Source organism: Serinus canaria, chromosome 13 (genome assembly GCF_022539315.1).
Source record: "Serinus canaria isolate serCan28SL12 chromosome 13, serCan2020, whole genome shotgun sequence".
Lineage (NCBI taxonomy): Eukaryota > Metazoa > Chordata > Aves > Passeriformes > Fringillidae > Serinus > Serinus canaria.
The window spans coordinates 15,282,775-15,306,742 of record NC_066327.1 but is presented as its reverse complement, the minus strand read 5'-3'; the positions used below and the strand labels follow the sequence as shown (position 1 = coordinate 15,306,742).

General features: G+C 44.1%; 1 long non-coding RNA gene across 1 annotated transcript; it reads left to right on the top strand.

Annotated features, from left to right (window-relative positions):
* Positions 1-229: 229 nt before the first annotated feature.
* On the top strand, positions 230-19,929 carry LOC127060101 (uncharacterized). The gene is made up of 2 exons (XR_007778722.1): positions 230-289; positions 14,715-19,929. It is a non-coding gene; the product is annotated as an uncharacterized LOC127060101 (long non-coding RNA).
* Positions 19,930-23,968: the final 4,039 nt, after the last annotated feature.

Sequence of the window (23,968 nt, the reverse complement as noted above, 5' to 3'; positions counted from 1 at the left end):
AACATCAAGTTAAAGGTCATGGCTGAGTCCTTCACTTCCCCCCTCTGCTGAGCCCGGGATTTGTCCCCAGACTTTCTGGGAATGGCTCTGGTCGTGTGCCGGAGCACCGGCTGCGTTTCGCTGATGAGCAGAGCGCTCCTCGTGTACTTTGCACAGCCAATTAGCGAAGTAATTGAGAACTCCTCGGGATGAAAGGTGTAATACACACACACGATTATTCACCATTTTCATTACATGCCGTATCCGGGAAGCTGCTGGAATGGAATGCAGCGAGGCACTCCGTGATGAGGTAACTGGGAATGACCTGCTTTTCCTCATTTACATCTGACTCAGAGCCATTTGAATACTCTGCTTTATGTGTGATATTGCCTTATTACTTTTACAACACCCCGCAGAAGGCGAGGAGAGCCAGCAGGTCTCTGCCCTCCAGAGGTTGTTTTATCAGAGAGAAAATGAGTGGAAGGTAATGCTCAATAGGGAGGAGATGGGTGGAGAGCTTGAGATGGTTGGACTGCAGCATAATCATTATTATTAAAGTCCTCATGGATATCATGGTAGAAATTAGTCTTAGGTAAGGATTTGAATGGAATGAGACCAGCTGCTCAGCAGGCCAGAACTGGGAGGCTGTTTGAGCAGAGAAGGGTGGTGTAGAGAAAAGATTGGATATACTTACTAATATATATGCACATACATTTTTATATGGCTATATCCAGATTTTATATATAAGGTTATATAGGAGATGATGATAATTCCCAGCCCAGGCTGTAAAGACAGGGTTAAAATAGTTGTCACACCTTTATTTTGGAAACAGCCCATCAAACCTGATCTTCTTGAGGTTGCTTGGGAATTTTTAGGATCAGGTTTTCAGAGCAACTGGGTAAAACCTGGCTGGATCTGAATGGCACCGTTTTGAAAACTTGCCTCTCAAACTCTGGTGCTTCAGGAGGTTGCCTGGATTGTGGAAAACGGGGAATTGTTTTGCTGCCTGTATTAGATGTGTTGTTTTGATATCCTCATCCTGCTTAAAAAGTGCCAGTTAAAAACACTGAGCTCCCGAGCTCCTGAATCCTTCCCTCGGCAGAGCACGACATCCAACACTAAAGCTCTCTCTTGTGGTCCAGCTATGCAAACACAAGTCCTTCATTAGAGGCAAACTCGGCTCAGAAACTACTTCAGCAAAACACCGAGCTCGTCAGGAGTTGAGAAATCACGTCTCAATTTTCTGTTAATTAAGCTGACAGTTTCTATTCCTAATTTTAAATGGAGGATGTTTATTATGGAAATTATTGGCAGCTCTTGCTCTTCTCACACCAAATGCGTTACCAGTAAAAAATCCTTTCTTTTAAATAAGAGGTCGAATTTTTCCCTGCTATTGCCGAAGTATTAAAAAGGCTGATTCAGGTGCTTACAAACTCAACCTTCCCATGGTGCTGGAATATCCAGCTTCCACTTTCAAGAGTCATTTTGCCCTGGCTACCTTTGATTTCCCAGGCTGAAACCTCTCCTTTGCATTTACGTGCGGAGGGAGAGCCTGGGAAGGGCCGGGACACGGAAAACAATTGGGCACCCTTTGGATTTGCAAAAGCAGAACCTGTTCCCCACAGATGAAAGCTGATTCATGGGACATTTTTCTGACAGCCAGCACTGTCTGTGCTGATTAAGGAATTGTGTGATCAGATAGAGAAAGTGGCAGGGAGCTGCTGTGTCATCTGCTGGTGGGGCTGCTGCCGCTGGGGATCGGCCTCGTCTGAGCCACTTTGTTCTGGCACCAAGCTGGGCTCACGTTTGGCCTTTCCCTGTCCTTGGCCAGAGGGGAACCCAGAGCAAAACTTCAGGAGGAAATATGGATTGGTTTACAGATGCTGCCTAAATGCCTGAGGGTGGACAGAAAGTCTCATTTCCCAGCTGATCAGGAGTGTGGAGGTGAAAGGATGGAGCTGGCTGGCCCCATAGCAGGCAATGTCTCATCTGGGGAACTTTTTTGGGCAGGGCTGAGGTGCTGCTGGATTTGCTTTTACTCCTGAAAAATGAATGGGGAAAAAAAACCTTCCAAAGTCACAAGGAAATCCAAAGTCACAAGGAATCTTCCAGAGTCTTAAGGAAAATGTGAATGTTTCCTTGCAGTAACACAACAAACAGGACCTTGAATCTGCAGGATGAGCTACAAGATCTGAGAAAACCTCTGAGCCCAACCAAAGGGGCAGGAAAAGGTCTGGAAATGGCACATGAGGCAAGTTTTGGGAGGGTTCAGCCTTTGAAGATGGATGGGGGGAAGCAGGGGTTGGATTTCTTGGCTGTCATCTGGAATCAAAACCACCCACCAGTGTCCCTATCACTCTTCCAGGACCTGCTGGAAGTCACCCCATAGGCTTCAGTGACTGCTTTAAAATCCCCACAAGGGCCCTGATCCCAGAGCAAGCAGCCTCAGCAATGATGGCTTCATCCCTTCTTGTTCAACAGAGAAAAAATTCCACCTTTATGATGCACTCAAACACAGGACTCTCCTTCTGAGCTTATAACTGACTACATAAAATCACATTAATGGTATGACCCTGGCAGCTCTCAAACAGAAAATTTCATGGGAAGTTTTGAAATCCTAAAACTCCTTGTTCTCTGGAGAGTTCAGGGGAAAAAAAATTGTTTTAATATATATTTTTCAAGAGCTTTCTGAGAACTGGAATGACATGGACTTACTGCTTTGTCTTCCTTTGTAACTTTTTTGTTATTCCACATCACAAAATGAATGGTGTTTAGACAATTTCCTTTTTTCTACTTAGTGTTTACTGCATATTCCAAACATGGCCAATTTTGCAAAGTTAGAGAATGACTAAGTAAATAAAATGTCAATAAATACTAAGATTATTTTCTCTTCTGATAACAGCAATGCTAAAAAAATTGTGCAGGTTAGTTTTTGATAAAGAAAACCCAAGTCTTCTAAGGCTAGTTGTTTTGGTTTTTTTTTTCCAAAAAAACATGTAAAATAGAAATAAAAGCCTTTGAAGTGGAAAATTCCAAGCAGCTCTCATTGTCTAACCCATGGAGAGTCACCTAGAGACAAAGAGTTGATTTTTTTAATGCAAACCCAAGCAGGACCAGGCTGCACTTTGCCTTACTGCAAAGCTGGTCATTAAAACTCATTTAATTTTGAATGAGGTTGGGTTTTTTTCCTCTCATTGTTTTGAAAGAAACAATCCATTTTGCTGGACAATTAGAAAATGACAATTGTAAAGGACTGGAAGAACAGGCCTGCTGGATGAATCCAGGCGTACCTGGGACTGCCAAAGTAGAAAGGAACAATTCTAAAAAACAACATTTTCGCAGGGCTTCATCCTCTGAATCATTGGCTGCTTTTAATGGCAAATAACACCAAATTGGACTTATTAAGGGTGAGGAAGGCCTGAGCCTCTGCCAGGGCTGGATTCTTTTTCTTGTGTGGATGCAAAATGCAGTGGAGGTGTTTGGGAATGGCTTAACATGCAGGAGCTTGAGAGTGGGGTTACAGAAACAGAGCTAACAGGCACACCAAAGGAAAACTGGGAACACTGCTGACTCCTTTGGAAAATCAAGGCAGAATCAAGGCTTTCTTTATTAATTTTCTTTAGAAGTTAATTTACTAAAACATCCAGTTAAGAAATGTGTAAAAACGTGTGTGTCCCCCATTATTGTGACAGGGTGTTTCTTCTCTGAGCTGGGAGTTGAAATTCTCAAACCTCTCCCAGACAGCATCACACCCAGACACCAGCGGACAGCCAAGTCACCAGGGCTGTAACCCTCCAGACCAAGCTCTCTGATTTAAAGTGGGGATTTTCAAGAGGAAAGGAAAAAATAGGCTTTGAACTTCTCAAATGCCAAACGTGTTTGTGAGCAGGTTGGGTCTGTGCTGCTGTCACCACGTGGCTGCTGCTTGGGGGAGCCAGGCTGGGACTGGAGGCACAGAACAGGCACAGAACCCTCATGGCTGCTGAACTCTGCTGAAAATACTCAAAACCTGCCCAGGGCATGGAGAAATGGGCAAATTTTTCTCCTATTATGGGTTAAATCTGTTAAGGTCCCAATCTGTAGCTGGGGAACTCAGCTGGAGCTGCCTTCCACTCCTCTTCCTGCAGTCACATATATATGTGACAAATATATGTTGTGCCCACAAAAACTGTAACCAAAACAAAGGAAAATCAAATCAGAACCAAACCATGCTATTATAATCAATCCAGTCATTGTCTATTTGTAAATATGCCTTCCTGCCCTCACTTAAAGCATTTTTTCTTCCTCGTGGCAGAAAATCTCAAACCACAGAGAGATGATTTTGACAACTCTTGTTCCCATTCTTTTATAAATGCCTGAAATTGTTGTCCCAAGACCTGCTCTACAATTTCCCTGGAAATTATTCTGAATGGCAGGGTTAACAAAGGAGCTTACAAAGAGATTATTATAGTTATTATTAATGTACATATTCAGCCAGACATTTGGAGAGGAGATCTGGTTTTTCTTCTTCGTCCTGCAACACCCCATGAACAACTCATGTGTGCTGGTGGGTTGTCGTGCTTGCTCAGAAAAACCCATAGTTCATCTTGAAAAACTAATCCTCGTGTTTTGTCAGAAATGAAGGAAACTTCAAGCAAACAGCTGCAAAATTGAGGAAAGGTGATTTAAATTTACCAGTAACAGCATCTTCATAATTGTTGACTTCTGAAAGTATGAGAGGAATGAAAGGGAACGTTCCCTTGGTTTCATTCCCTGGTGCCATTCCTCATCATCATGTAATTTAAGTGCTGCCTTTTATATTGTTGCTTTGCAGGTTGCCTGTTTTTAAAGGTACACTGTCACATAAAATCAAACAATGCTTTACCTCTGCAGTGAATAACACTTCCAACTACTAAAAGTGATTGTTAAAATGTCATGTTAGTCCTTTCCATAAATCACCTCTGAGATCCTGACCTTGCTGAAATCAATAGAGGTTTGCCACCAGCTCCCATGGGGCCAGAATTCAGCCTCCAGGCTTGATGGATATCCAGAGTGAACAATATCTCCAATTACTCTCTTAGGTTGGGCAAGTGCATTCCTGGTTGCCATTCCTTTCCTGCTTTCACAGTCCCTCACATCTTCAAGGGGGCACTTGGGCTGTTCAGTCTGAGGGGCTGCCAAGGGTCGGGCTGATCGATGGTGCTGAGGAGCCTCTTCCTGCAAACACTTCAGCACATCCAGAGCTTTATCATCCCTCTGGAGCCACAGCCCAGCTTTGTCATAAATGACAGAGCTGTGGCTGAGGTTATTGCCCATTTTACATCCCCCTGTCTGGTGCAGGAACAAAGCACAAAATGTTTTCTCTTTTCATTTACTCAGGGAGTGAGTAATAAGCTGGGTACTTATTTCTGTTGCTTTAGACAATGAAGGGAAAATATTTCACTCTTTGTCTTTGCCCAAATCACTCTAATTGCCTCTTGGAAAGTCCACTTCATAAAAGAAAAACACATTTGAAAGTGGAGGCTGGAAAGTTCATCACTCAGAGACTGAAAAAGCTGCGTTTGTTCCTCTAATTGAGCTTTCCAGGTCGATGTGTTCACCGCAGTGTGTTTACTCATGCTTCATCTCATTCAGATCTAAATAGTTATCACATGTCTATTTAAGGCCATTCCTTAAAAATTAAGAGAAAAACCCGTGAAAAATGTTCAGATTTTACCTCTCCGTAGCTCTGGCAACTTTTGGCCCAAATTTGGTGGTTTTTACTTCATTGCAGATGAGATTTAAGAGCAGGAACGGGACAAGGAGAAAGCTGCACATCACTTTAGGGCATTAACGCTGATCTTCCTTTAGGGCTGTCATCCTGGCAGCCAGGGGAGAGGTTTTTCTCTCTGTGCTGCTGGTTAGAAAGGGAATGTGAGCAGCACCAGGCCCATGTGGCAGGCGAGGTGCTGCCAGGACTCCTGCAGGTACCTGGGGCAGAAGCGAGCACTTCAAAATGCTTCTCAACACAATTCCCAGGGCTTATTTCATTGCCTTCCCAAAGCCTGGAATCAAACACGGAGTGTATCGGATGTCTCCAGCAGCAACTCTACTCATGCACTCTTGTAAATCTCCCTCGTAATCCCCCTGCTGCTGACACTTTATTAGCCAGGCATTCCGGGCTGTGCTTTACTGGGGCACCTCTAAGTGATTGCAGATGGGAGCTCTGCTGGCTTCAGATGTGCTACCAGAGAGCTCTCTTCATATTTTCCATGCTCTGCCTCGTTTGTCCGACTGGTTTTAACCCTGTTGTGTTCAGGATGTTTCTTACCTCAGCCAAGGTGCCGGAGGTGGATGGGACACCGGGTGTGAGCCTACTCCTCTTTGCTGATCCAGGGAAACTTAAAAGCTCCTTGCATTGAATCCCCAGCAAGAAATGCTGGACAGAGTGAGGAGATGTGTCAGTGTTCCAGAGGGAAGCTGGGAATTTCAGAGCTGCCCAAAGCAGCAGAGATGTGAGGTGGAGAATCCTCACCATGGAGCTCCGTGTGCTAGGCCGCAGCTCCGCTCCCAGCAGGCCCCATTCGTGCACAGGGAAAGCCACTGGATGAGAGGAAGTTTCTGGATTAAAAGTGCCTGTGAATGCCATGGTAACAAAAAAACTTGGCATCCAGGCCTAAATCTGGGTCTCTGCTCTGAGCTGCCCCACGTTTTCAGGTCTGGAGGATGAAATGAACCCCTCCTGCCATGGTGCCTGCAGTGAGGAGAGCACACTGCCTCATTTCCCATCCAGGATTAACCCAAATATCACTGCACACCCACAGGAAAGAACACTGAAAAATCACTGTTTTATCTCCCTGTGCCTTTCAGTGAGCAGAACTGTGATAGATACATTCCTGTTGCACACAGGCCGGAGTTCTGGGCTGCCCACCTGGTCTCTCAATCTTACGTTGCAAATCCTGCCCAGTGAGCACAAAGTCCACAGCGTTGGGCTGGAAAAACTGTAATTCCCACATTCTAAGCAGAGAGGAGTGGGCAGCACCCACAGCGTTAATTTTGGTTTTCTGTTCAAGTGAAAAGCAAATCAAAGCTCTGCATTGCTTGTTTTTTTCTGAAATCATAAATGTGACATGGAATGTGTTTATCCCTGTGATGACCTTGCTCGGCTGAGGTAATGGGAATTGCAGATGGGCTCTGCAGCGCTTCAGAATCAACAGCTTTTTGGGAGCAATGGCTTTTAGGATTTCAGGTTGGAGAAGCAATGCTGGTTAAAGGAAGTGGTGTTAGAAATTCCCCAGAGATGAGCAACTTTCACAGCACTACCCAGCAAATCTCTTGTTCCAGCATATTCAGAATCTCAAAGAAGGAATTTTAAAAATCAAGGCATGGCACTTGTGTCTTTTAAACCATTAATTTATTTAATTGCCGTGCCTGAGAAATGTTTGCCACAGCCACTGAAACAATGTAAGACAGGCACATAATTGCTTAGTGAAATGTATACAAGTGTTTTTATAACAGCTATTTTCCAGAAGCTCTGATTTCTCTGGTTAAATTGAGTGTAATAAAGAGAGCAAGTCTGTGACAGACAAGCTGTAGCACCTGTGTTTCCAGATGGGACACAGGAGGAAAGGTTTGCTCATCCTCACTGTTAACTGAGCTCTATGAACCCACATTGCCCAGAATAAGCAGGTGCCTATCAAACCAGAGCTCTGGGAATTCTCTTGTGATTCATGCTTTTTCCATCCATCCAAACAAGCTCTGCTAAGCTCCTTGACTCCATAAACTGGACTGCACAAGTAATATGATGAAAAGCATCATAATTTATATCCCAAAGAACATATGTCTTCCATATTGATACGTTAGCAAGTCCCAGACTTTGGCTCAATGGTTTGGCCAAGTCAGGCACTTGTGTTGCTGTGGTTAATGTGAATTTGTTCTCTACATATGGGCAGCAGTTCTCAGCAAGACTCACTGCATTATCATGGAGGATTAAATTCACATGAATTAAACATGCAGCCAACAGTGGCTCTTTTATTAGGAGAACATTGTTGGTGCGTGATTACAGCCAGATTTTCAAAGGAAATCAGCTCCCAGCTAGGTTCCAGAAGGAGCAGGCTGATTTTTAAAGCAACTCAACATTTTGGATGCTGAGCTCCTGAGTATTTGGCCATGAGGATCATTCTGTTCCATCCATAGCTCATGGTAATATATTGGCTGTGAGATCTTCAGACATTCCTTATGATCCCATATTTTGCTTTCCATGAAGACATATTTCTTCAGGTTGAGAGGGGAAAAACATTTTTTCAGTGTCGCAGGAAATCAGGGAGCTGACTGTATCTTCTCCTCTGTTCTTATGAGATGACTGCTTCTGATCTCTGTAACCAAAGGCATTTTCTGATATTGTGAGCTCAGTATTTTATAGCCCACAACCTCAGTTGTCCTACCAGCTTTCTGTACCAAATGTACATTATAGAGCTATAAAAACCAGAAGAAGACTGTGCTGTTGTAGTGGGTTTAAACTTTAAACCATGCAGGTTTATGCTGCTGGCTAGCAGAACTCATCATCTGCATGTCAGTGGTTCTTAAAAACTCTTGATCACTGGTGATTTTTCTTCAGCTGAAAAGATAAAAACTCTGTGTATTTGGTGTGAAATACTCAGCTTTATTTTCTCCAAGCCTGTGGTTTCTTTAATATTCCCTTTTGGGAGCAGCAAGTTTCTGGTAAGATGGAAATTTGCCTCTATAGGGAGCATCTCATTGAGGTCACACCTTGAATGCTGTGTCCTGTTCTGGCCCTTCACTTCAGGAGAGACATTGAGGGGTTGGAGTGTGTCCAGGAAAGGGAACAGAGCTGGGGAAGAAGCTGGAGAAGGGCTCAGCCTGGAGAAAAGGAGGCTCAGGGGGGATCTTCTGGCTCTGCACAAATCCTTGACAGGAGGGGACAGCCAGGTGGGCCACCATGATAAGAGGGAACAGCCTCAGGCTGGGCCAGGGCAGGCTCAGGGTGGGCACAGCAGGAATTTCCCCATGGAAAGGGTGCTGCTCAGGCACTGGAACTGCCCAGGGAAGGTTGGATCCCCATCCCTGGAGTGTCCCAGGAAGGGCTGGAGGTGGCACTCGGGGCTCTGGGCTGGGGACAAGGTGGGGACTGGGCACAGGCAGGATTCGGTGATCTCAGAGCTCTTTCCCACCTTCAGTGATTCTGTGATCTCTTAGAACTTTGTCAGTCCATTATGGGCACATGTGGCAGATGTGAATAATGGCAGTGCAAAGGTAAAAAGTAACATCATCCATTTTGCTCAGGTACTTTTGAGGTTTCGGGGAGGTGTGGGTGGGAATTTCACATGACTGAGCACCGGTCCTGCAAGATATTACAAACAGGTCCCCAGCATAATGGATCTTAATAAATCTGCTTCCTTAAGATTTTCCATAATTATTGTTGGATCTACTTTTGCTCTCATGTCAGCAGAAAATGAGGCAAGAAGATTAAGGTCCTGCTGTACCTGTGAAACAGATGTAAAATTGCTTTGCTTATTTATGCAAATAGATTTGAATCTATTTCATACCTGAGGAACACCTCCAAACCCCATCCTCTGCCACACCAACAGATCAGAAAATGCCACGTTCCTATGGAATAATCTCAAAATGAGAATATTTTCCAATTTTTGAGGCCTTTCTTCACATTTCCTGCTTTTCTTCCCCCCTGTGGCCCCTGTTGAGAAGCATTGGGTAATGCCTAACCTAAATGTTGCTTTAGTCACACACCAGCAGTCACCCAGAAACCATCGAGCGTTATTAAACTGCCGTCGCTTCTCCTTGGGGCCCATCAATTATCAAGACTGATGGGGGAAAAGTTCAGCCAGGGTTAGAGCCTGTGTGTGTCTCTGGCCCACAGGGAGCTCTGTATCATTGCTATGAGCCAGCAGAGAAGGCTCTGTGGGTTTGGTTGCTCCCGAGGCCATAAATCCAGGGAATGTGCAAGTTCCAGTGATTCTCGACTCTCCTGTAGGAATAAGGAGGGAAGGAGGAGAATCAGCAGCTAGTGTCAGCAAAAAGCTTCTCAGAGCAGTTCTCTAACCTGCAGTACATTATTAAGTTTGTCCCTAAGTTGGTCTGTTTCATCTCTAGTTGTTTGCTCTTTATTTACAATTCCCTTTTGAGGTGTTTTCTCTTCCCATCACTGTTGTGGCTCTTCTGTTTGGACCTGGCTCCACCAGACAATCCCTGAGCCCCAGGGCTGTGAGAACCATGAGGATCAGGAAGAGCTGAAGGTGAACAAAGTGAGAGGGAGAGCCCTTGTGCCAATGCCCTTCCCAGCCTTGCAGTTCTTCCCCTCATCCCTGCTCTGCTGGAATTATGGATCTGGGAGCACATCAAACCCACTTCCATACAGCTTGGAAAAAGAAAGGGGCTTTGATGACCTCAGGTATCCACCCTCCAGGTATTAATTTAAATTTTTTGGTGTGGCTTTTACAATTAGTACAGAATTTGGCTGTAAATTGGAAGGTACTTCCAGGTCTGCACAAAGGGATTCCAGTTTCTACCAGGTCTACCCTCACCTGGAGATGGAGTCTGGTTCTGCCAGCCTGGGTTTGGCTACACTCTGGCTTCTACCACATGACTCCAAGTAATAAATGGGATGGGATTGCACAGAGTCAGAGGGTGAAGAAAACAAATACCCATTTTAAAGTCTTAGGGGACTGTCTATTATTATAATGAGAAAGTGGAAACCTAATTAAAACAAAGGTTATGAAAAGCAATTTCACAATTTCCTTTCATTTGCCAATAAAAACATTTAGATTATATATGACAGCCTAGCATGTGCTCAAAAGCCAGAATCCAAAATGTCTCAATGCGAAGATATATGGGTAGAAAATATTTAATCTCATTCAGCCTCTAAATTCAGATGTGAATCATGAATTCCTGCAAATTTCCCTTAGCAGCTGTATGTTAAAACCTTTCCCAGCTGTTATAAGTCTGTTCATTTTTCAAAGTTATTAAAGGATACACCCCCTCTAATAATTCTCAGATCACGGTGAGACACAAAAGGTTTATGTATTTCAACAGAAAGCTATTTTGCATTTACAGTTCTGCATGAGAGAAGGGCTTGTTATTTCCCCTGAGGCTGATCAATACTTGCAGGAATAAAAATGGTGATAACTTCGAAGTGTTCTTTGAAAAATTTCCAGGACTTCAAACCCTGAACAAAACGTAATTGCAAACTTAAAATAAGTTAAATTAAGTAAAATTTGAAAACTTTTAACAATCATCTTACCAAACTCAATAAGCCCTTTTTAATGTGGCTGCAGTGACTTGAACTGGATCAGAACAAGCAAAGCAAGGAATCCACAAGAATGAATTCATTTAATGCAGGGAGAAGGATCTTTTGTGACCTTGTTCCAAGCACAATCAGCTGCCAGTTCTTCAACCAGCTCCAGAGTGGAATGAACAATTTGGGGGATGGCACTTGGAGCTCTCTGAGTCCTGAGCTTTCTGATATAAAGGATTTCCCTTCTAAGGACAGGCATATCCAAGCAGGAACACACATTTTTGTTCATAATCTGGTGAACAAAACCATATGGGCTTGAGTTTGTGAAAAACAGTAAATTTGCTGATTTTTGTTTCTTACCTTTGGATTTATTTAACACTTATTTCTCAACTATTTAAAATTAATTTTTTGAAGAAGCATTTGCCAAACTTTGCAGAAATTGGTGCAGCACTTCCATATTTGTGTTTTGCACATTTTTTCCTGCGAAGATCAGTGTCATGATTCCCACTCATTATAAGCACCATCACTTTTCTTCAGTGAAGAAGGAAAACATAAACTCCAGAACATTGGTCCTGTCAGACATTTGATCCCATCACCCTTTGGTGAGGACATATGAAATTCTCTATCTCCTTAAAGCAAGAGTTCCTCCATATCTCTGGGCTACAAGTAACCATTTTGTTTATGCAATTGTTGCTGATTTTATCTCTATCAGTGCCTGGCACTTCCTCAAATTAGCACACAGATTGTGTGTTGTGTCCCTGAAGAGGAACAGTATAATTGCTGATCACTTGAAAAAGGTTTGGTTTAAGCAAATTGCTTTGCTCAGAGGGAGTCACTGGGTAGAATCCATTTTCCAGGACAATATCCAAGTGCTTTTACCCACAAAGCTGTCCCTCCTTTAAGGTTTTCCCTCATCCATTAGAGAGCTTCCCCAGCTGCAGGAAATGAAGCAGAGATCTTGGAGGCCACTCTCTGCTTTGACCTTCAGCCCTGCTGAAGTCCCAGAGCCATTCTGTGCTGGGTATCAATAATGCACCTGTGCTGTGATCTGTGCACACAGAGCAGCTCAAAATGCTCACAGCAGCTCTGAAACTCTTTTTTCCTTACTCTGAGTGTTTGACTTTGCAGCCTCAATAAGCTCTGAGTGTGGGGAGCAGAGCTGATTTTTCTTTTTTGGCGAATTTCCTGGGTAAACTGAAAATGCAGGAAAATCAGAGCCCTGTTCGTGTGGGTGGGAGGTGCATCCATTGGGATCTGCCACCTGAGCCAGCAGCATCCCTGAGAGCTGTAGGATTCCAGCATCCTTTGCATGCACCAGAACTGACAGAAGATGAGGCATTTCTTGGCTTGCTATAGGAATTTTGGGGAGCAGGGACCAGGAGTGCCAAAGTGAAGGAGAACCAGGTATTTCCAGTGAGAACAAACTCTTTACTGTGTCCCCTCACCCCCTTCCCTCCAACAGCTCAAATCCCAGGATTATGTAGGTGCATTCACCCAAATGATGGGTGTTAATTGTCAATGAGTCACTTAATTAGCCCCATATGACTGCTGATAAAATGCCCCAGTGTATTACAGTGGCAGCAGCAACAGAGCCATGATGCTGTGAGGACACAGCAAGGCAGGGCTGGTAGGTAAAGCCAAAGGGGTTTTTTTATTAAGCCAGCTGATGCAATTGGAATAATCTCCCAGTTGCACATAAATGAGGTTTTGGCTTATCCAGGAACTGTTCCAATTGATTTAAAGTTGTTCAGAAATAATCTGCTTAATCAAGGCCAGAATGCTTAGTACCATATAAAATAGATCCCTATCTCTGCAAATCTGATTACTGGTTTATTCTGGTTAGAACTTAATCCATGACACACAGTTTGTATTTGATCTGGAGCAACAGCCCAGTGGTCACTCTAAGCCTTTTATTGGCCTTGCTTACAGCTCATGTATTTTAGGTGTTTTCAGCCTGTGCTCTCCAGACCACCTGGTCTGGACTTCCTGATGTCCACACAGGTTCTGGACACTGGGCTGCTGTCCCTCAGTCCATCTGTGGCCTGACACAGGTGTTCACCAAAGAGGAGCTGGATGGTTCCATTCCTGGAGGTGTCCAAGGTGTCCTGGATGTGGCATTCAGTGCTCTGGGCTCCTGCCAAGGTTGGACTCAATGGTCTGGGAGGCTTTTTCCAAACTCAGTTGTTCTGTGGACCATCCTCTTTCAACCCTGGGCTTGGACTCTTTTCTTTAGGCAGAAAAATCTGTCTAGAAAACCAGTTTTTAGTGGTTCGTGTCCATTAAGGGGTTTTAAAGGTGCCCACTCTCAGGATGTAGCTTAAACCCAATCTGAGTTGAGTTGGTTGGTTACTAAACTGATACAGAAATCAACTGGATGCCAAACTGCTCCTTGAAATGACTGGAAATTCCAGTGGAGTGCGTTAAAAAAATCAAGAAGTGAAGAAATATCCTAAATAGTTCCTTCTGAAAACACAATATTCTGTTCTGTTGTTAAGCTGACAGACTGAAACAAGCTCCAGTAATTTCTGTATCAGTGTCATTGTGTCATGTAACTGCTGCAAACTTCTTTAAACAAATTTCTGAATGCAAACAGGTTCATGAAGCAAGAGGGAAGGTAAAATGAGAGAATAATTTGGGATTACTGAAACAAGCCCTGCAACTGTCAAACCCTGAGGAAAGAGAGAGCTAACACGCTTCATCTAAACCCTCCCATAAAAGCTGTAGGTAATTAGAGGCTTAGATTTATAGAAAACAATGGGAAAAAATCATAATTACCTTTACATATTTTTCATTCGCTGTTAGAAAGTGATCCCAGTAATTTGGTGTTCAGTGAGCAGGGCACGTTTTGCATTGTTGTTCCTCCACTGTGCCCTTCTGAGCAGAAGTGCTCCAGGGGAACCCTGCTGAACAGGTCTGTTCTTTTCCTTTTTAAATCTTGCAGCAATTAGCAAGCATTTCACGGGCCATTTCGGTCCCATAATGTGACTTGGCAAAATGGTGCCCAGATCAAAAAAAAAAAAAAGGGTTGTGAAATACATCCTTGTTCTAGATGGGAAAGGTTTCCTTCAAATGGGAGATGTCCTGAATAAAATACACCTCAATTAAGCAGGACGTTTCTTTCTCAGTTATTTTTACCCAAACCCAAAGGAGAAACTGATCCTGGGAAAAGCCTCTGTTAGAAAGCTCTGTGAAAGTCATTGAACAGCAGAGAGGAAGCTCAGAGATATCTGAGAAAGTCATTGCAGAGCAGAGGGAAGTCTCACAAGAAACCCAATGATCCCTCTAGTACTGAGTGGATGATGGAGGTGGAACAAACCAGCGAGAGCCCATGAGGGCAGACATCCAAGGCCTGGGGCAGAGCTGGGGCAGCCCAGCCGTATGAGAAGTGGTCATATTTCAAAATAGGCAAGTCCAGCATAATCCTGTTTATGAAATGCAGGTGGAGCATAATTCAGAGTTTGTGGTTGGAGCTTTAAAACTCATTATGTTTTGGTTCTGCTCTGCGCAGACCGACGGCCTCCGCGTACGTCAGAGTCGGGATGCTCCGAGCAAAGGGAGGCTGAAGTTTGCACCTCTGGGCTTCTGAGCACAGGACAATTCTCCCCTCTGGAATCTGGCAGCGTCCTGCAGCCTGGATAACCTGAGTGATTTGGTTTTCCAGCCTCATCTCCTACGCCAGGCGTTTTATGACTTTCTCCTGAGTGAGAGCAATGTGGTTTGGGAGATAAGATCTGCCTCGGAAAGAGCAACCAACGCCGGGATGTGACAGCGAAACTGAAGAAGTGCTGACAGATGAAAAATATTTTGTTCTTCCTTTTCCAAATCGTGGAGCAGCTCAGATCTGTCCCTGTACCTGTCCTTTCTTCCTGGGGAGCCCTGGCAGCTTCATGCTAAGCAGAGGCTCTGTGCCGTGTCCCCTGGTCATGCTGGAGGCTGAGGTTATAAATTTCCTCCCTGATATATAAAGATGCCACCACAGAAATGTTTCTGGAGAGGTTGCCTGGAAATAACTGCACAAGCAGGCTTTCAGGGGCTTAGAAGGAGTCACAACTCAGGCTGTGGGAATCATGGAATGGATTGGAAGGGGCTGGAAAGGACCATAAAGATCATCTCGTCTCATCCCACCCCGGCCATGGATGCCTTCCACTGTCCCAGGTTTCTCCAAGCGCCATCCAACCTGGCCTTGGACACTTCCAGCGATCCAGGAGCAGCCACAGCTTCTCTGGGCACCCTGTGCCAGGGCCTTCCCACCCTCACAGGGAAGAATTTCTTTCCAACATCCTATCTAACCCTGCTCTCTATCAGTGTGAAGCCACCCCCCCTTGCCCTGCCACCCCAGGCTCTTGTAAAGAATCTCTCTCCATCGTGTCAGCTCCCTTCAGGTACTGGAATGGCACAATAAGGTCACCCCAAATCTACTGCCTTTCCCCAAAATAATTATTTTCCCCCTGTCCCTGCAAAGACTGTTTCTCTGGGATCAATCAAAGCCTAAAACAAGCAAAAAAAAAAAAAAAAAAAAAAAAAAAAAACAAAAAAACACCACAAAAAAACCCCCAAAATAATAAAATCATAGTCTTCAATTAGAAAATAATTTATAAACATTCTTGTGTGGGAGATGGCATGGACAGGATAGAAAGGGAGGAAAAAATACCCCAAGTGGTAAATGAAGCCTAAAATTCACAGATGGGGTAAAATCTTATAAACATTAATGTTAGCCTGGAGGCTTGGGATGTTGATTTGGAGAGGAATGCTGCTGGTGCTGGATAGATCAGACTCTCATTGACTTCTAAACCCAATGATGCTGGTCTTCAAACAAGCCTGACGTGCACAGAGAGTGCCACAGTGCACAGATTTAGGTCAGATGGGGAGGAAGAGGAGCTCTGGCTGCAAGTTTGGGGTTTGCTCTCACTAAATGAGCTGGCTGGGATGTTTGCCTTTGCTTCAGCACCTGACTGTGCTGTTCCAGAGCAATAAATGCAGCTCTTGCATAGTTCAGGAGATCTGAAAATGAGATCAAGTTTAATACATTGCACAACTCAGTTGAAAGGCTCCTACTGGGCTATTTAATATTGGTCTGGAATAGCTGCAGTGCAGGGCAGCAAAGCAATCCTTTTTCCTTTGTTTTTCAGGATTTGAGCCTTTTGCTGCTCGTGTTTTTGTAGCTATACTCGAGAAAAACCAGTCTGGTTTTTCAGTACAACAAAATTCAGATGTGAACAACAGCAGATGGGGAATGTTCCTTGTGGAACGGTGTCACCCTGACCCCAGGGGTGTTCCTAGGAAAGGGGTAAAGCTCCCATCTGCTTTTCTACTCCAGGAAAAGCAAAGTCTGTGTACCACTAGAGGGTGCATCAGCTGCAAAAAACCCAGGATTTTGTTCAGGAGCTGCTCTGTTTTGCAGCTCTGAAATTAATTTAAACAGCCTCAGCTATCTGATGTTTAGTTCTCAGCATCATCCAGCTCACCTGAACTTGCCCGTGGTGGGTGGCTTTGTCAACAGCAGATAATTTATTTTGGCTCTTCCAATTCCACTTGCTTGTTGTCTGTTGCAGAGCCCCAGGCAAAGCAAGATTATTTAAATGTATTGGATACAAGGATTTGCTGTTGTGGCACCAGAGCCTCGGTGCCTCAGCTCCCTTTGCTGGTGGGATGAATAGCCAAGAGTTGAGGGCAGAAGGTGGAGATTGCTGAACCTGATCCAAAACGAAGCAGACTGGGAATTTCAGCTGGCTTATGGCACTGCCTGTTCTCCTGCTTGTCTCAGCCTAGAAAAGTCCTGGAGCAAAGCATCCTTTTCTGTCTGCACCTCCCTGCCAGACAGATCTTCATCTTTTGCTCTCAGGAATTGTATTTCTTGGAGGGTGGCATGTTTCTATTTATCCAAGGAAAGGTGATTACAGCTTAGAGGACTGAAAGAGAATGGGAATGTTTACATCCAGGAAGAAAGCTTATAAAGCCATTTGGAGTTCTAGCTGAGATGTAAATTCTTCCAGCCCAACAGATCTACCCTAGTTCCCTGCTATTTTAAGCAGCCCCATTAAATAATCCTGTTCATAAAGCAATCAAAGCCTCACCTGGTTCTCTGCACTGTGCTCCATCCAAAACACCCAAAGACAAGCTGCAAATGTAACATGCAGAAGGGTGAAATAATTCTGCTTTGATGCCACCAGACCTCTTGTGCTCCTGGCTCACAGGACACATCCACCAAAGGCCCTGTTTGTGTCCCTGAACAATCACAGGAGGTGTTTGTGTGGTAGGTGCAGCTCTTTTCCCCTCCAAGCCATTGTGGGAGGGATTGTGCCCTTCCCTGGGTGTTGTAAAAGCCATGGGGCAGCCAGGACAGAAATCCCCTGAAATTCTGACAGCTCTCTCCCTGAGACCTGGGAGATTTGGAGCACGTGCAGGTGGGAGGACAGAGCTGCAGGGAAGTCCTGGGGGATGCTGCAAGTGCTGGGGAGCAGAGGGAGGTGTCCCTGGGACTGCCTAAAGCCTCATTCATGGATTTTGTGTCCTTGTTCAGCCTCAGATGGGATAACACAATCCCTGGGCTTGCCTGTCTCCTGTCCTGGCCCCCAGCACTGACCTGGGCCAGAGCCCAGCAGCTGAACCTCACTAAACTGCCTGATTTGGATATTCCTGTCCCTTGCAGGTGCAGGTGGGAGCTGCACTGTCCAGGTGAGCTGACCCAGAGAAAACCCATCCTCCTGGCTCACTCAAAACACAGATTTGTAACAGATCAGGACCACAAGGACAAGTGTGAGGGAGGATGGGGCCCTTCAGATCTGCTCCACACACAAACATCCCATCAGTGGTGTTTTTCTGGATCGCTTTTTTCCCATCTGGAAGATTTTTGCTGCATTCCTCTGCCCTAAGCAGCGTTCCAGGGTCTGTCCCAGTGGGTGCTTGGCTTTCTGTGGGTGCACAAGTGTAATTTGTGCTGCAGCTCTGTGTGAGTGTTAAAAAAGACACAGAAGGGGCCTCGCCCTGTGCTCAGGAGCAGGCAGGACCCCCCAGCTCCTCCTCTGAAACCCTCCTCGGTTAGAGCTGAAATCCAGCAGTAGATGGCACCAGCAGGATGGAAAAAAAAGGCTTTAAACTCCTGTAATGCCTCCAAATTCCCCAAATGTTTCACAAGACACAGCTCAATGAAAATGTTCCTGGCAGAGGTGAATCACCCGGAGTGGCCCAGGGTGTCCTTGCCAGGGCTGGGGACACACTCAGGAAAGCAGGACACGGATATAACACACTCTATTCCAATTTCCACGCACACAGGAGCAGTTTCTAAAGCAAACAGAGGAAGCTGCTGGGAATTCCCTACAAACTGGACATTGCAGGCTTCAGTGGTGCTGTCCTGGGAAGATTCCTGTTGCTGTCTTTCCTACACAATGCATCCAAGTTGAATTTCTGTCTCAAATGTTGACCAGGACTCATATTTCCCATTTCACACCTATGGCCATAGGGAATATTTGATACAGGGAGAGCTCACAAGATTCTCGTTTTTAAGTTTTTTGTCCTACAGAATTATGGCTTCAGGTTTTTATCAAGAATATGCTACAGAATGGATAAATAATTGTATAAAATACTGAAGAAACTCATACACAGGTGAGCCAAGCAGGACACTTCACACTATTCTGGAGTCTTTTTTTTCTTTCCTTTTGTTTTGGACACACACAGGAATAAAGTGATCCATGTCCTGAAGTGTTTGAAGTGAAAGAGATGAGGACAAAATAATCAATTCCTGTGCTTTCCTAACTAAATATGACTCAGGGCACCCAGAAATGGTGAGAGAAGGAGCCCCAGGGTGAGGGTGCTGCAGGTAAAAAATCAGCCTCCAGTTTTAGGCCCCCCTTAGGGAGGAGCTGCTGAGTGCAGGTTTCCAGCCCAGCAAATTGCATTTCTGATCTGCTCCCCAGTTACTCGTGGCTTCCATTTCCAGAGTGTAGCACAATGCAGATTTTAGCAGGCAGTGCAGATGGTATTAAAAGATGCTTTTTTAGCTGTAGCTGCCACCAAATGGTCTCTCTTTAAACATTTTTATTTTCTTCAGCTCCTATCTGCCACTTACATGCCCCTGTAACTTGCTGAAAGAAGTTTTTCTGTGCAGCTCTTTCCCCTGATGCTTCCAAACTTGTTCTAGTTGGGTGTGATTTCCCTTGGCAGCGTGGTCTGACCACCATGTCTGAAAGTTCCTGAATAAATTCTATACTCAACAGGGTGGACATCATATTTTTAATTGAAATAATCATTGAATCACTCAGTGAGCAGCTCTGCAGTGGCTGTGCTCCAGAGATAGTAGGAGGAATATTAATGTGCACAAGAAAAGGCTCTGTTTCTCCATAGATTGTACAGTAGGGGAAGACCTTGTTTTCTGGATCTCTTTAACAAAGGTGTTTTCAGCGAGAATTGCAAATGAGCCTCTCTTCCATGGAGGCAATTTGCATATCATTAGCCTTCCGGGTTTGTTAATTGTTTTCACCTAGAGGAGGTGGAAGGGTTCAGTCTTTGTTTGGAAAATGACAATGCTTTCAGCAAGTGGCACATTTTATTTGTGATAGGTGATACAGTTTTTTTTTAACATTTTCTGTGAACTGCTACCAATTTTGATGGAGATGATGATGCCCTTTCAAAAGAAAATTGAGACCTTTCCAGCAGCTCACTCAACGTTTAATTTCCTTGTATTTCTTTGGATGTGGCTTTTTCAAATAAAAGAAATATTTTCCTTTTGTGTCTTCTCTTCCCTCCCACCGATTCCCGGGATAACATTCAGCACCACACCCTGCAATAATGTTTTCACGATCACCTTTGCGAGGCTGGAACTTCACAAGAATTCAAGAAAAAGACTGAAAATTTGAAAGGCTTTTAAAAATCTTTGTCCGTGTTTGAAACTTTGCTGTCCTGTTTTAATTTTTATCTTTATTGTGTAGGATTGAAGTAACTTTTGCAGCACAGAGCAAGGCAGAGAGGATGAAGGGATGCACAGGGTGAGATGGAGATGACCCCAGCAGGTGCAGTTTAACCCTAACCCATCACTTTGTCCACATGGCTCTGATGGGTCTGGGATGTTTTCCAAGTTTCTTTAGGAATTTTGGTCCAGGGGCTCATTTTTATGGGGCTGATTTGGGCTTCTCTAAACACACCTGATGTGTGACAATACCTGATAGACCTGGACCAGCACAAATCTGGGGTCTGTGCTTGAAACCACGAGCTGGGAAAGACAGGTAGGGGAATTCAAAGATGCTCACAATGAAGTTCAGGGGTGAGGAAAAAAACCCTTTAAATTCCTATTGATCCTATCCGTTCTTGTTCCTGTGCTTTCCTAACTAAATATGACTCAGGGCACTCAGAAATGGTGAGAGAAGGAGGCAGAGGGTGAGGGTGCTGCAGGTAAAAATCAGCCTCCACTTTTAGGCACCCCTTTGGGAGGAGCTGCTTTAAATCCCTTTAAACCCTTTAAATTCCTATTGATGCATGGACACTTCTGATTTTGCTCCTTTTAGTTTGGGATTTCTCCCCATGCCAATCTAAGGCTTGTACGAGACTTCAAAACAGACACAGCCCAACCTTTGTGGGTGTTTTGCTCCCTGGTTTTTGTCAGCAACACAACTAATGGTGGATTCATCTTTGCCTGACATTGATTAAAATGTTAATTAGCAAGACTTTTACTGGAATGAAGTTGGAACTCCTGCCAATTATTTCTGCAGCTGCTCACACCTTTTTGTGTTACTTGGAAATAGTCATGAGTTGTCTGACACCTCTTCTACTTCTCTTGTCTTAAAGATAAAAAATAATACGAGAAACTGCCCTTTTGGCTCTGTTGTGTTTATCAAAAGAAGAAAATGACACTTCAATTCTCCTCTCCTCTCTCTCACTGTCAAATCTTCATCCCATCATCCACCACCACGGGGAGAAGATTTTATTTATTTTATTTATTTCTTGCCTCAAGTGTTGAGTACCTCAAAAGGAAATATTTTATTGCTCTCCAAAGATTGTAAAGCCTGTGACTTTTTTATAAAGCTGCCAACATTAACATCTGGGAGCTTTTGCCACTGACACTGTTTAAGTCTTTACTTCTCTTATTGATCCACTACCAAGTTATTTATTTCCACAGTCCCATGTGTATGATTTTGTCACAGTTCCCAACAACATTTTCTGGAGATTATTGCACTGGGCTTCACATTACCTGCTTGGATAAGCTCAGTTTTCAGAGCCTACTGGTCTGTTGGTGACTGACTATTTGCCATAGATCATATGATTAAATATGGAAAACATCTGGTTGGAGGAGCCTAAAATAATCTGAACATCTGGAAAATATTGGTAAAGAAGCTAATTCAGTTTGTCAACTTACAAATTGTTCTAGCAGGAAGTATTCAGGGGTAGAAGATAATTGAGATTTCATTCCTCTGGCTGCTTGTCCTTGCCTTTGTTTATTTTGGTACAACTGGAAGGACTGTTCCTCCAGATCCTCCTTTGGACACAAACTGGGAGGGAGTTACCAGTGGGAGAAAAGAAAAAAATAAACTTTGGTTCCTGTTGTCTCCTGTTTTAAACCATTTTAAAAGACACCAAAATATACTGAACTTCCCACACCTCTCTGATCCTCTCAGCTGAAGGCTTTGCTGCTGTTCCTCAGCTCCTCCACAATCTGCAGTTGGCCAAGGCAGTGATGGTTTTTCTGGGGAAGGTTTTGGAGTGAGTCCACCTAACCCTGAAGCTGTGGGGTTGTTGAGAATATCTGCATTTGGCTTCTATAAAACACCCATAACTCGATCTTCCTCTTCAAAATATTGCTTTGCTCAAAAAATCCAAGACTGAGCAAAACATTTATTTCACATAAAAAAGCTTTTTTTTTAGTGTCAGAGAGAGATTTTCACAAGCCATAATGCACTGAGACCTCAGTCATGACAGATCTCACTAATTTTTGCTCTGAGGGCAGGAGACAGCTCTGATTCAGTTTCCCAAATATTAATCAAACACAACAAGAATCTTTTAAGAAGTCAAACCAAACCCTTAAGGCCCTTCATGGCAGAAGAGGCCCAGAACAGTTCCATGAAGTTATGTTCCCTTATGGACTCAGACATAACCACGACCAGCACAGCATTAAAAACTGGATGCATATTCATTCCTAAAATCCTGCCTGGTATTTTCTCCCCATTTCCTATCAGCTTTCTTCATTTGCAAGGTGGTGATTTGCTCTGCTCAGGTCTGACCTCATCTTGCCTAGCTCAGGGCCTCGGTGGAAATGAAGCTTTTGTCACCATGAGTAACACCCCTTAGATGTAAAGAAATTAAACAGTAAGAGCTTTGCAGTGTTACTCACACAAAAGAGAAGATATTTATGAATAGGCTCCTTTGAAAACACCCTTCTGCAGTTAAACCTTTAAAGACAAAGGGTTTCTTTGGAGTTTCTTGTTGAATTATCCACAGTCTATCTGTGAGTCTCCTGGCTCTCCAGCAACAGGGAAAATTTCACACTGAATAAAAACAATTCCTGCATGACGGCCTGTCCTACCCACCAAAAAAAACCAGAAGAGACATGAATAAATTAAGGTACAAATGAATGTAAATGTCAATGTATAGTTCAAATACAGAGAAGAATGGAAGAAATAATTCCATTTGTATTTGTCTCCAGCAGCAAACAGCCTGGTGGCCAGATTTGACAGCAGCTAATTGAGCAGTAATTGTTATTAATGTCTCTTGTCTTTGCTGTCCACAGCAATTCTGGCTGTGCAGAGCTTGGAGAAGCAGTGATAATTCTGAGGTTCCTTGAAAGGATTGGAAATTTTCTTTTTCCATCTATTGAGAAATGTGAACGTGTTTGGATTGGTTAAATGGGTTAATTATGACCATCAGCACTGTCCCTGTCTTTGGTTTTCCCACTGATGCTCTGGATTTGTGCTGGTTGTGCCCCTCTTTGAAGCCTTGAGCCCAAGGAAAAAGGGATTAAAACCAAAATGAGGTGAAGTTTGAGGGCTGCAGGCCTGGCCACGAGGAGCAGTGGGGCAGAGGGGGCTGCTGGTGACACCCCAAATTCCACACCCTGTGCTGTGTGCTCAGGTGTCTCTTCTTGCTCTCAAGAGCTTTGGGAGAACTGAAGGGCACTGGGGCAGAGCAGGTGCTGAGATTTCCCAGGGAAAATGTGCTGCTTGCAGAGAAACTCCAGGAGCTGCATCTCCTTTGAATGGCATTTCCCATAGTAAAAACATCTCTGTCATCTTTTCCCTGTCCTTTATCCTCAACCTCTGTGACAGCTTTTTCTTGAGGACTCCTCTGGGCAACCTGTTCTGCATGAAATTGGGGGGGAAAAAACCCCAGAATACCTTTCTGCCTTCCAAACTCTTGTTGGAATTGGTTTAATTTTAGCCAAGGGCTGCAAAGGTTTCATGAAAAATGCAGATGGAAGTTCCTACATGCACAGTGTGACTTTGTTAGCTCCACTTCCACATGGAACAGTCTGAAAAGGGTAACAGTGGGAATAATTCCCAAATTCTGAGGGATTAGGACAGTGTGTGGTTCCCAGTAATGACAGAGCTGCTTGCTGAGAGGAGATTTCGACCTGCCACTCCTCAAAGGCTGAAGGTATTTAAGGGAGATTTAGTTTATTGTTAATCTTAGGTGTGCACAGGCGTAATTTCCTTTTTTTCTGTGCCAGCTGGGACTTTGCAATCCTCTGGTGCCAGCTAACCCAGCCTCTCCTCCCTCCAACCCTTTATGGGCCAAGTGGCTGATGAGGAAATTTGAAATTATGTGTAAAAACAGAGCAAG